The sequence below is a fragment of the Rattus norvegicus genome, chromosome 13 (assembly GCF_036323735.1).
Source record: "Rattus norvegicus strain BN/NHsdMcwi chromosome 13, GRCr8, whole genome shotgun sequence".
Lineage (NCBI taxonomy): Eukaryota > Metazoa > Chordata > Mammalia > Rodentia > Muridae > Rattus > Rattus norvegicus.
The window spans coordinates 60,334,849-60,348,612 of record NC_086031.1 but is presented as its reverse complement, the minus strand read 5'-3'; the positions used below and the strand labels follow the sequence as shown (position 1 = coordinate 60,348,612).

The 13,764-nt window shown below is 35.7% G+C and overlaps 1 long non-coding RNA gene across 2 annotated transcripts in view; it reads left to right on the top strand.

The window, feature by feature from the left end:
* LOC120096271 (uncharacterized) overlaps nt 1–13,764 on the top strand; it is a 126,305-nt gene that overhangs the window by 108,590 nt on the left and 3,951 nt on the right. Inside the window, exon 4 of one of the 2 annotated variants that reach the window (XR_010057044.1) lies at nt 8,311–8,476. The exons of the other annotated variant lie outside the window; for it this stretch is intronic. This is a non-coding gene — a long non-coding RNA (uncharacterized LOC120096271). Of the gene's footprint in view, nt 1–8,310; nt 8,477–13,764 lie in introns of those variants that run through there. 2 annotated transcript variants of the gene reach the window in all.

The following is a 13,764-nucleotide window of genomic DNA, read 5'->3' as shown; positions in this document are numbered from 1 at the left end:
GATACGACTTTCATTTATTAATATTTGTTAGCCCATTGGAATACATTCCAATTCTCCTCTTACTTAGTTAAGCATTAATTTGTAATTAAATAAGTTTTCCTTTCAATGAAAACCATAATTGATGAATCTACTTTGGTGTGATTTCTGAGTACAGCTGAAAATTTAGTTTCCTACTTCTACATGTTCTCCTTATTATCTATAATATGTGTTATTTGCAACAAAAACTATAAATCATTTGTATTTCCCCTTTTAAAATCAACCCTTCCCACATATAAACTAGTCTAATTTATTCAGGATTCACTTGAATTGTTGTGATAAACACAAAGGTAAATATCATTTTGAGAATGGAAGGGCTTATTTCATTTTATGTCTTACAGTCCTTCTCATGGGAAGTACAGCAGGATGTAAAGTAGATACCTAAAGGCAGGAACTGAATCAGAGACCACAGTGGAGTGTTGCTTAGTCACTTGTCCCTCAGGGTTTACTCAATTGGTTTTCTATAAACCCAAACTGACTGCTTCATATCAAAGGCTGGGTCTTCCCACATCAATCATTAGTCAAGCAAATGTTCCATAGATGTGTCTACTTGCCGGTCTGATGAAGGTACTTTCACAAATAAGGTTCTTTTTTTTTACAGATGACTCTAGCTCTTGTCAGGTTGTTAAAAAAAGTATTACATGTTGACTTTAAGAATATGTTCAGCTAAGCTCACAGTGGATTTCTTTTCAATTGATTAATCTAGCAAAATATTAGCCTCAGATGCCATGTTATAAAGTATCTCTCCATATTTAATTTGATGTTATGACAGTACTATTTTGCTCTTCTTTAATTAATTCTCAGATATTAATTTATTTTAACAAATAGAAAGTGGTATGATCTTACGTACTTAAACTTTAATAGCAAGTATGATTTCTAGGAGAGTTCCAATGCTTTGTGAATATAAATATGTACTATGTGCATATGAGTTATGGTGCTCAGAGAAACTTTAATTTGGGCTGGCATCCAAATTTTTATACTACAATAATCATTAATATCAACTTACATGATCAGCATAAAATCATAGAGAATCTTACCTAGATTAATTCTCTTAGGTGGCTTACAAATTATTTACATATGGCACAAATTGAATTTGCATACCATTGTAAAACACCTAGTAACCCTTAATGAATATTTAAGAAAGATTTAACAATCTTTATTAACACTAGAGGTAGTGACATCTAAAGCAGATAACCATTGATTTTTAAGTTGATTACACATTACTTTGTTTTGTTGACAGGATGTATTGAGCTCTATTAAGTAGTTTACTAAACTCAAACATATTTATTTATTTCATATATTTTAAGGATTGATGGTAATAGTAATAAACAAAACAGATTACATTGATTTATAATTAATTCAATTACTTTAATGATTCAACCTGAGTGCTATAATGTTTGCTTTTAGGTATTTTTATTTTGTATTAGATTACCTCATATCAAGTTGCATTTTCAATAATGCAATATTATTATGCATTATTATGCTAATTATTTAGTATTTGATTTAACAGTAATAAACAAAAATAGAACAGAATGTAATGTTTATTTAGGAAAACTAGAAGAAAAATTTTATATATTTTTGATATAAGTAAATGTTCAGTGATATTTAAAATGCTTAAGAATCTATAGGTTTTTTGCCATTCTGTTAATATTAGCAAAATGTATATGTTATTTTTGCATCAATCAAAAATTAGAGTAGTCATGTACTTATAATAAGTAGCTATAACCTAGCCACTCAAGTAAATAAGGGGATGAGGATAGGAATTTAAGACAGCCAAATCTATAGAGTACATTGTATCAAAATAACATGAACAAGTACTGAGATCATTTGTTTCTATCTCATAATTGTAGTGGCAAAGCCATTTTCAATATATAGATTACCATATATTCTATAATATTTGAAAATATTTTTATTTTGATATATATCACACATATTCAGGCCAAATGCAAAACAACTTATAAAGACAATTATTTCAAAGAATTTAGCTTTTTATACTGTGTGTGTGTGTGTGTGTGTGTGTGTGTGTGTGAGTTTATCTATGCATTCCTGAATGAATGAAGGTGTACCTGCAACCAGTGCATTAATGGAGACTTGAGCAAAGACAATTCAAGCCACCGTTCCCCGTTTGTTATTTTCTTCTGTGAACACCAGGATCCTTAGAGCTTGCAGAGAGGCTTCTCTCTTTCTTTCCATCTTAAGAGTGTTGCGATGAAACCCTGACACTCTTCCTGATGCTATATTGTATTTGCAGACTGGAGCCTACCATGGCTGTCTTCTGAGAGGTTCTACCAACGCTGACTGAAACAAATGCTGATACAGCCAAGCATTGAACTGAGCTCTAGAACCCCTACAGAAGGGTTAAGGGAAGGACTGGAGGAGCTGAAGGGGATGGTAACCACAACAGTTGGATGGAAGACCAACTAACTTAGAATTCTGGGAGCTCCAAGAGGTTAAGCCAGTAAGCAAAGGGCATAATAAAGGGCTTCTCTGAGCACCTCCTCCATCCCATCAACTAGCCATATATGTAGTAGAGGACTCCTTGATTGGCCTCAGTGGGAGAGGATATGTCTAATCCTGTAGACACTCGATGCCCTAGGGAAGGAGTATGTGGGGGTAGGGGGAGGGGAGGACAACCTCTCAGAGGTGAATGGGCCGAAGAACTCCAGGAGAGAAGAATGGAATTGAGGCAATATCTGGGATGTAAATAAATAGAATAATTAACAAAGGTTTCAAAAATTATTTTGGCTTACCTTAAAAAAGGAGTTTTGGGATTACAGACCTGTGTTATATCATATGACTTTTTGTGTGTTCTTTGGACTAGAACTTGGGTCCTCACGGTTCTGATGCAAGTAGTTTATTCACTGAGCCATTTTTCCTGCCCTCTGATCAACTCCTTAGAGCTTTTATGAATGTTGATGTAAAAACACTTAACTTTGTTACTTCATATGTAGAAAAAATGAAAATATTAACCTGCGTGTTCTGTAAAAGCAAATGTGAATATCACACATTCAAAGTAGATGTCTGAAAATTGAAAAATACAACTATTAAGTATTGAGGTAAACGGTGTCAATGGATAGCAATTGCTAACAGATAATGGAAAGTGAGACTAACATTCATGAAAAAGGATGGCTGAATCTCCAGCATAATCTGTTTTACTGTATCTTGGGAAGTTTGTCAAACTTTCTATTAGTCTATTGAACCACTTTGTGTCATTTTGGGCTATTAAGAACAATACAAATATAAATATTTATATGAACTTTGCATGTGATTTTATGTCTCCTGTGCCTTTATAAATAAACCTAGTAGGTCATATCAAGCAATTTATTCAACATCTGAAGAAAACGTCAAGTATTTTTCTATTTAAAAATAAAATCAACCATATCTTAGTTTTAATTTTTACTTATTCTAACCAGGTATTGTTATTCTTTTATTTTGTCTACCCTATTGTACATAAATACAGGTCTTATTTTGACTTTATTTCAGTTTCCCTAGTAACTGCTTATTGATTATCTTTTTTTATAAAGATAATTCATATATATCATATATTTGTCAAAATGTGTGGGGCCAAGGACCATGGGATTGGTCCTTGGTCAAGCTAAAGGTTTGAAGCCCAGAGACCCAGGTTTGAAACCCTGGAGATCCTGAAGGAAGAGTAGGAGCTTTGTTTGTTCCAGGGCACCAGCTCCCTAGAGATTATGGCTATCAGTCATGTAAGCAAATCCTTCAAGCCCTTCTACATGTAGTTGAGGCATCCCTATCAGCTCAGACCCAGACAATAGGAAAAGAGACATGACCTCTTGTCCTGTAGGCTCAAGGCAGAGATTTTTTGCTAATGAGATACCTAGAGGCCTGGTGGTATTGCCAAGAAGATTCCCTTCCCAGACATTCCTCCCTGCAAAAGGTATTTAATCTCAGGCCCATTCTAAGAAGTGCAGTTTTGTTTCTTGCATGCACTTTCCACCATGACAATAAATGATTTGGAACCACAGACTGTCTCTTTTCATCGGATTCTGCCACAGGGAGCCATGAAAAAAATCTTAACCTACAGAGCTACAGTCTAGTCTCTGAGAAGGCTTCACTGCACTCCCAGTCACAAACACCACCAAGCTCGCTGCCAGTCAAGTCAAGGACTCTCCCCATTGGAATAGCCAGAGCTCTCAGTGGCCCCGGGCTAAATCCAGCCCTTGGAACCCTACTCTGTTCTCAGGTCTTTCTCAACTCCCACCAGCATCTGAATGTCCAAGAGCCTGAGAACCACACAACTCTGACCTCAGAGCTGTCCCAGGAATTCCCAAGCTAGCTCTGGCCATGTCTCAGACTGCAGTTTCTCACCCTGCAGTGAGGTGTCTTGGTGCAGTAGCCATGCTTTGTGGCAGAGCAGACACAGGCCTACAACCCTACAAAAAATGAATTGTCTTTTTTTTTAAGATTAGATGTATTTGCCATTTCTAAATTATTGTTATCAGACATATGAGTTAAAATAGTTTTCTACTTGTATGGTATGCTATGCTTTATTTTCTCTTATTTATTTGTCTGCTGAAGTAGACTGATAAAGTTTGTATTAATTACTCTTTCAACGTTACAGCAAAATGCCTGGCAAGAAGCTACTTTAAAAGGGAAGTATTTATTTTGGCTTTAGGTTAGCCAGGTGCCAGAAACAAGAAGCAGCTGGTTACATTCATAGTGAGTAAGTAAGGAAAGAGCAGAAAGTTGTACTGGACTATTAAATATCCAAGGTCCTCCACCAGTGAATCAGTTCCATAAATGGTGTGCTATCTCCTTCAGATTCCATTGCTACCATCCTTAGAGCAAATGTTCAAAAACATGATCCTATGGGGACTAGTTATATTCACTCTACGCAAAGGGCCTAATCCAAGGTAATTTACTACTCTTTATTTTAATGCCATAGCTTTTATCTGTTTCTTAAGTACCATTTAAACATATTGAGGTAGTCTCTTTTGTTGTTGTTGTTGTTGTTGTTGTTGTTTTTGTTGTGTTGTTGGTGTGCATGGTGGTGGTGGTCGTGGTGTGTGTGTGTGTGTGTGTGTGTGTGTGTGTGTGTGTGTGTGTGTGTGTATTATAAGTTAATGGTCCAACCTATTTTTTTTTCAAACCATTATTTTTTGGATATTTTCTATATTTACATTTGCTTTTCCCTCCAGAAATCCCCTATCCCATCCCCTCTATCCAACCTACTATAAGGGTGCTCCCCCACCCACCCATGAACTCCCTACTGCCTCCCTGCCCTGGCAAACTCCTACACTGGGGCATGGAGTCTTGACGAAACCAAGGGCCTCTCCTCCCACTGATGCTCGATAAGGCCATCCTCTGCTACATATGCAGCTGTAGCTGTGGGTCTCACAGTGTGTACTCTTTGGTTGGTGGTTAAGTCCCTGGGAGCTCTTGGGGGTCTGGTTGGTTGATATTGTTGTTCTTTCTATGGGGTTGCAAAGCCCTTTAGCACCTTCACTCATTACTCTAACTTCTCCATTGGGGACCCCCAAATCCTCTTCCATCCGCCCTTTCTTCTCTAGATACCCAACATTCTGCTTATCTAAACATTTTAACTACCAATCAACACTATCATATTTAATTTGTGCTCCTTATATTCTCTTAGCTATATGACCACTCTCTGGAGTGTTCAACCTAGCAGGAGCTACATCTTTAAAGACAATAGAATCCTCTGTTACAGCAGACATCAATTGTGAATATATTGATCTTGAGTTCTAAAACAACTGTGTCTTATTTTGGGTTTGGCTGCTGTGAAGAGACACTATGACCATGGCACTGTGACACAGGGAACATAGATTGAGCAGATATGACCTCAAGTCCCACCTTCACATTAACATACTTCCTCTAACAAGGGCATACCTACACTAGTAATGTTATGCCTCCTAATAGTAGCTTTTTCTATGACCAAGTATTCAAACACATGAATCTGTGATAGACGATACCTATTCAAATCACCACATTCTACTCTCTGGCACCCACAATAAAAAGCAGAAATGCATTTTTCAGTCCAACTTCAAAATTTCCAGAGTCTATGAAAGTCCCAAGCTTGCTTAAAAATATGAAGTTCAAAGTCTCCCCTGAGACTCACATATTTCTTAGTTGTAATCCCCTGTAAAATCAAAATTAAAAGATGTATCATATGCTTCCAACATACAATGGCATAGGATATGCATGCCTTTCAAGTCTCCAACTCCTTTCACATTTGTTGAATGCAACACAATTCTTTCTCTTGGGCTTACTCCTTGTTAACAGCTATATGACCATCTGCATGTATGTCATGGCTTTGGCATTTCTAACCTCTTAAGGGTCTCCAAAGAAATCCAAGCTTCACCAACAGAGCTTCATACAATAACCTTTCTAAATTTCACAGTGTGTCATCTCTGGAACTCAAAATAGGAATACCACTGCCACAGACCTGGCCTCTGTGACATTTACTAATTGCAGAATAATATTTCATAATCCCTTTCTATCTAGACCTCCATGCAAACACATCCATGCCACACAACTGGCCTCAGAGATTTTCCTACTAACAATTTTCTCCTTCTAAATCTCGAGAAACATGATTTTTTCCATGTTTCAAATTATTCTCAGTAACACTACCATGGTTCTACTAAAATGGTGCACTTAAGCAGCACTTAAAGAATTCTGCTGCTCTCCTAACCCATGGTCCCAAAATCTGCACTTTCAAACAAAAGCATGGGCTGGCCTTTATGAGGAATACCACAGTCCTTGTACTAACTTCTATCTTAGTTTGGGTTTCATTGCTCTGAAGAGACACTATAATCACAGTCTCTATTATAAAGGAAAACATTTACCGTTTCAGAGGTTTAGTCCATTATCATCATGGTAAGAAGCATGGAGGCAATCAGGAAGATATGGTGATGGAGAAGGAGATTAGAGTTTTACATCTTGATCTACAGGCTTAAAGGAGGAGACTGTGTTATACTGGGCATAGCTTGAGCATATACAAATCAAATTCCTGCCTCTATCTTGAAACACTTCCTCTCACAAGGTCACACATTCTCCAATAATACTACCCTTCCTAATAGTACTATTCCCTGTGGCCAAGCATTCAAACACATGAGTCTATAGTACATACATATTCAAACCACCACCGGCATTTAATTTTTTAAATTGTTTCCCGATATTTTAAAATAAATAGTAAAAGATAGTGTTAACTGTGAGATGAACACAAAGATATATTTGAAGTATGAAAGCAGAGTGAAGCCTTCTAGAAATTTCTTACTAAGTACCTAGTACTACAGCATACAGGATATTGAGAGCACTTTAAAATTTCATGGCCATTGATTTCAAGTACAGCACTTGTGTTTCTTGGAAGGCAAAGAAAATATCTGTGTCTAGCCATCGTTTAGTCAGAGTTATTCAGGTGACACTTTTGTCAAGAAAAGGTGTGAGCATTTGCTTTCTAAAGGAATAAATAAAACCACACACTCTTGCGTATATACATGTCAAACAAAAATGTAGACAGGTAAAGGATGGAATTGACTTCTGTCCTTTCTCTGTATACTCTAGAGTCACAGTGGAAGAAAATGTTTCCTGTATTTATCTCTATAATTGTATAGCAGAATTCCCTTACAAATTTTTAAAGAATGTAAAAATCTATGAATAACTCTAGTGTAGTTTCCAGTCTATGTTGCACTAACAATGAGTAAAAAACAATGCCACCATAGTAGTCGGCAGCCTTATTTTCAGCAGTAAATAAGATGAGGCAGAGGAAGGTTTCAAGTTCAAGGCCATTTTAGTTTATTTAGTGCGATTTGCCTAAAGTAACAAAAGGTTGAAAACAAAACAAAAGAAAAATGTTAAAGATAGGAAAGATTCCATAATACTCACATCAAAGGTAGGCACCTCATGTCCAGCTTCCCACCTGTGATTTGTACCTCTTGATATGCTGAAAAGTTATGTAGATGCCATTTTTCTGCTCTTACCAGGAAAAGGTTTGTCCTTCATTCTCCTGTTCCCAGAGGAAAGCACTCAGGCCAGAGACACAGACAACTTAATCAGAAGTTCATTTAGTAAGCCAGAGCCAAGACAAACAATGTACTCCAGAGATACATTGAAACAGGCTTGTTTATGAGTGTTTTATCCATCAGGGTCCCTACTGTCAAGATACAGCTATATTTTTTTTAGTCTCAATACATCTAACTTCCTGCTTACCTGGTCAGGATGTTTTAGAAGAATACTCTTCTCCCGCTCATGCCTGCCTAGGTGCCGATCTAACATTGCCTGTTTGTTTTGCAGAGCCTTTCATCATTGCATTTGGAGATGAAAATGAACAAACAAACCAGAAAAAAGGAGAGTCCAGGAAAATACGCCATGTGTCAGGATAAATGGAAAACAAAGAGAAGGGTCAAGAATAGTTTTCTTTATAGTTGAAGTAAACCATTGAAATAAAATAGTAACTATGCACGGGGAGTCAGGAGAGATTTTGTTTATACTTGGAATAGGATACAGCATTGTGCTCAGTGTAGGGGATCCATAAGTGATTGGAACATTAATGAGTTTCTAAGACATGGTTAGGTAGAAAAAAAATTGAAAGTAAAACTTTCATTGATGAAATTGATACAAAGTAAAACAAAATACACAAACAAGTAAACTAAACAAATAAACAAAATTTTTACAAGAAAAGTAGTTTCACTAGTCAGAAGAAATGAGCTGCAAAATACTACTAAATTATATATACTGGAAAGGTCAGAGTAGGAACTTTGAACATATTAATGATACTGAATTTGTTTAGTATAACAACATAGATTCAGGCTTGGTATAAAGATAAATTTAAGAGGTCTTACTTAGATCACACAAATCACTCATGTTGATCCCCAGTAGCTATTACAAAGCCATTGTACAAATGAACTCATGGACTCACTGCCATCTGATGATACAAAATTGGGCCCCTTATCACTTCATCATAGTTGGAGCAAGATGCATGAGGCCCCACTTCTCTCTGAAAGACAATTAGTAGTTTCTGTCAGATGAAATGCCACTTTTTAAAAATGATGTAAGCACTGATATAATTTCACTTACTCCAGAAAATAATCTACCACTTAAGTACAAGCAAGGAATCTAGTTAAACTAAAACAAGCATACACAAACTAAAGATGTGAGAATGAAAGAGGAGATTTCAGAGGAGACAGGTTCCAGCAAGAGAGAGAGAGAGAGAGAGAGAGAGAGAGAGAGAGAGAGAGAGAGAGAGAGAGAGAGAGCGCCATGAGAGTGAGGAAATCAAATCAGAGAAAAGAAAAGGGAACAAAATTTAAATTAAACCACTCTAAGGTCTTTGCACTTTGCAGTGTTATAAAATGTCGTATATGAAAATACAATCTAATTGAAAACATTTTTTAAACAACCAAGCTAAAACAAATATAAAATAGTTCTTATCTTAAGATTATTATAAAATAAAGGTAAAAATCTTTTTGACTTTCAGAACTATTCAGCTTTTATATAGAAATCACTGAAATGAGCTGCATGCCTAAATTTTTTTTCTAGAAATTTTAAGAACACACTTGCATTTTGCTTATTTGTTCTTTGTATTTACTCTCGGGGAAGAAGGCCATGCGATTTTAACCCTTCAGGATAATATGACTGCAAATAATGAAATTTCTTTCACAATATTAGACTGTCTTACAAGACGTTTGATATATTATTGTTTTTATCTGTATATTAAGTTAAAAAACAACAGATGGATATTTCATAGTAATTACACAAATAATGTATGAGATTTTTTAAAAGCTCTTTGTTGCCTGAGTACTTCTTTCCCACAGAATATTTATCAATTTTAATGTGTCTTAAACTGAGGTAATAATTTATTTTTCTCAGTATAATTTAACTATAAAGGAGGTTTAATTAACTCTAGTTACTTTTATTTATTTGTTTATACAAGAAGAGTCTTTTAACATGAAAAAAGTTTAAGACTGATTACCTGAAGTCAAATAATTAATGAAATTTTCCTAAGTTTGGAGTATAGTTTAAGATTTTGAGACAGCTTTTTCTGTCTTAAATGAGGCCAACTATACTTTAATTTTTATTTTAAACTAAAAACAAGCACTGTAAGTTTTAAAATATAAGAACTGCACAATGGAAAAGAATAAGTCAGAAAGTGTTTAGCTGTCCAGCATGGGAAAGGTGCTGTCCTTTGTAAATGCACCCTAGTTTTGCTATGGCTAATGACTTTAATTTAGACCTTCCAGGACTAATAATCCTATCTTTAATCATTTATTCTGCAAGCCTCTGTCTTATGTGCTCTATTTTCTCAATTGACCCATTCTCTAGCTAGTTCACATCCTATATTACACTTCCCATTCAACCCAGTACACCATCAGCTCACCCAGGCATTAAGACATTTCACTGCTTAAAGAAAAGAAGACCATGTACATAAGCACCCAAAGACATCATTATCATGTTTAATGTTGATGTTAATGCATCTCTGAGTTTTGGTAGAAATGCATAATAACATTTCTGACGTGTTGGATAACTTCAGACCTTATAAAAAAGTATAAGAAAGTGATATTGACTGCCACTAAACCACTTACCACTTCCACATTTATTATCCAGAATAGTTAAGAAATAAATAATTAAACACACCTTAAATATGAAATATACGTTGATTTAAACCTACTGAATTTAACAAGCAAACATTTTAGAACATTTCAAAATCTTGGAAGATTGTCAGGTTAAAAATAAAAATTATAGGCTATATGGGAAAGTATGTCTTTACCATTATAGGAATTTCCTTATTTAAAGACATAGTAATCAAATAAAACCAACCTCTAGCCCACAGCCTGTTATTTATAAAAATAAAAATAAAATACTTTTCTCATGACTTGCAATAAAAAAAGGAAAAATCTGGCTGACTGATTACAAGTAAATATTTCCTCAGAACATAACAAATTTATTAAAATAGTAGCTTATGTAAATTAATGTGTGCAAATTTACATATACATATATGTAGTTTGCACGAACACTAATTTATTTCTCTTAAATACTTTAAGCTAAATTCTGAAATATGATAGAATATCAACATAATAGTTTTTGCTGGTTATATTAATATTTTTAGATATGGATACAATTCTCCAGAAGTAGACGCTTTTAAGTAAACATTTTAAATAAAAATGCAAATAGCTCAGTAGTTAAGTGTCAGTTCAATTCTCAGCACCCATATGGCAGCTCAGAATTGTCTGTAACTTCAATTTTAGGGACTCATGCTCTTTCCAAAGACATCCATGCAGACAAAATTTCAACGTATATACAATAAAAATAAACCATTCATTTGAAATGAATGCAAAACCAATTGGTCTCTCTCTCTCTCTCTCTCTCTCTCTCTCTCTCTCTCTCTCTCTCTCTGTGTGTGTGTGTGTGTGTGTGTGTGTGTGTGTGTGTTTGTGTGTGTGTGTCTCGCGCGCACGCACGCATGCTTGCAGAGATTTTTTCAAAGGACCTGAGAATTTTGAAAGAGATTATTATTTGGCAGCACGATGAACAAACTCCCATTTTCCATCTTTACAACAGAAGAAAAAGAGCTGGGCGTACGAACATTTGCAGCCAGAGTCAGACTGATTCAAAGCTACGTTGTCACACATAATGTATGTCTGTTTCTCCTTTCAAATAAATGAAAACAGAAGTTTGGGAATGGTCACCATAAATGATCAAATGATTAAATGTTAAAATATTACTTACATAAGCCAGAAATAATTCTAGTAACAAGATTTTTTAATAAGTGTAAAGATGTAGACAAATTTTGAGAAGGGACTTAAATTTCAGTGAAAGCCCTTCCTTTTTGAAAACTAATTTTAATTTTATTTTTTTTTTTACTTAGTCACTTTAGATTCTGCTCACTACTCCCTCCCAGTCACCCCTCCCATAATCCTTCCTCTCCCCTTTTTCCTCCCCTTCCCCCCCCCTTTCCTTTGAGCGGGTGGGGACTCTCCTGTATATGCTTTCAACACTGAAATATCAAGTCCTTTGTAGGTACATCCTCTCCCATTGAGGCTAGACAAGGCAGCCCGGCTAGAAAAATATATCCCACAAACAGGCATCAGTTTTTCAGATAGCTCCTGCTCCAGTTGTTCAGCACCAACATGAACAGCAAGCTGCATATCTGCTACATGTCTGCGGGGAGACCCAGGTTCAGCCCAATATGCTTCTTGATTGGTGGTTCAGTCCCCAAGAGCACCAACTGTCCAGGTTAGTTGACTTTGTTGGTCTTCCTGTGGAGTTCCTATCCCCTTCAGGATCCATAATCCCCCTATTCTTCAATGGGAGTCCTCAAGCTCCTTTCATTGTTCCCTATGGGTGTCTGCATCTGTCTGAGTCAGCTGCTTGGTGAAGCCTCTCAGAAGACAGCCATGCTAGACTCCTATCTCCAAGTATAACTGAGGATCACTAACAGTGTCAAGGATTGGTGCTTGCCCATTGCATAGGTCTCATGCTGGGCAGGTTATTGGTTGGCCATTCCCTCAGGTTCTGCTGTACACTTTGTCCCTGCATTTTTTTGTAGAGAGGGTACATTTTGGGTCGAAAATTTTGTGAGTGGGTTGGTGTCCTAACGGCTCCACTAAGGTACTTGTCTGGCTTTGGGAAGTAGAAAGCTCTTTCTTTTGGCACTAGACATGAATCTCTATCCCAAAATAATGAATGAGAAGAAGTTATTTGATTTAATAGTAATGCAGTTTATTAAAAAGTTGCTACTAGAATTGACTATAAGAGTTCACATTGTGAAAAATCAAATATGTCAGAAGACAGACGCATTAATAATTATGAAATGGTCATTTAATTATGTGTACATAGAATAAAGATCCATGTATGAGTAAGTTATTTTTTGTCAACTGTATCTTTATTATATTTTCTATTTACTTAAATCAATTTTAAAATTTGAATATATTTTAATCATATTCTTTCTTTCCTTCAAATCCCTCAGGAACCTCTTGCCTTTCCTACCCATACAACTTTAAGTTCAAATCCCAATCTAAATCCCACTACAACAAAAAAAAATGATTTTCCCTGTCAAAGAAGGTATGACAGTTCAATCATAAACCATTACTACAGTGGCTAGGTTTTCATCAATATATCCATCTATTAATCCATGCATATATCCATAAATCTATTCATTTATTTTAATATAAAATATATGAAAGTATAAAAGTATGTAAAGTAAAGTATAAGAAAACAAAACCTATCATATCCAAATTGGACAAGACAAGCCAACAAAAGAGCCCAGCAAGACTCAGAGATCCACTCATGCCATGCTTAGCAATGCCTTAAAAACAATAAGCTTTCTGTAATGTCTGGCTGTGGGTCAATGTTTTTGTTCCCATTAGATATAAAAGGAAGTTCCTCTGAATGATGGATGAGGCAATTACATCTTAATAAATCAAAAAATAAACAATGACCTTAGAATGTTGGAAAATAAGTCAATGGCAACTACCCATTAAACTCTGTAGGTTTGTTTCAAACAAGTCAGTCAAGTAATTTTTGGTGTATGTCCCATGTATACCCCACCTTGCAGGGCATTTTACAAAGACATACTTTGAATATTAGTGGATTCTTGGAAATAAGAATATCTTATGAGGACAATCTAGACTATTACAGTTCACCAAAAGGTATTACCCTTTCAGCTGTGGTCAGGTGTGCATTTGAAACGGATCTAGATTAAGAGATTGCCCCTTGCTTCTCCTGTAGCTCTCATTCTCTCACTTTAAC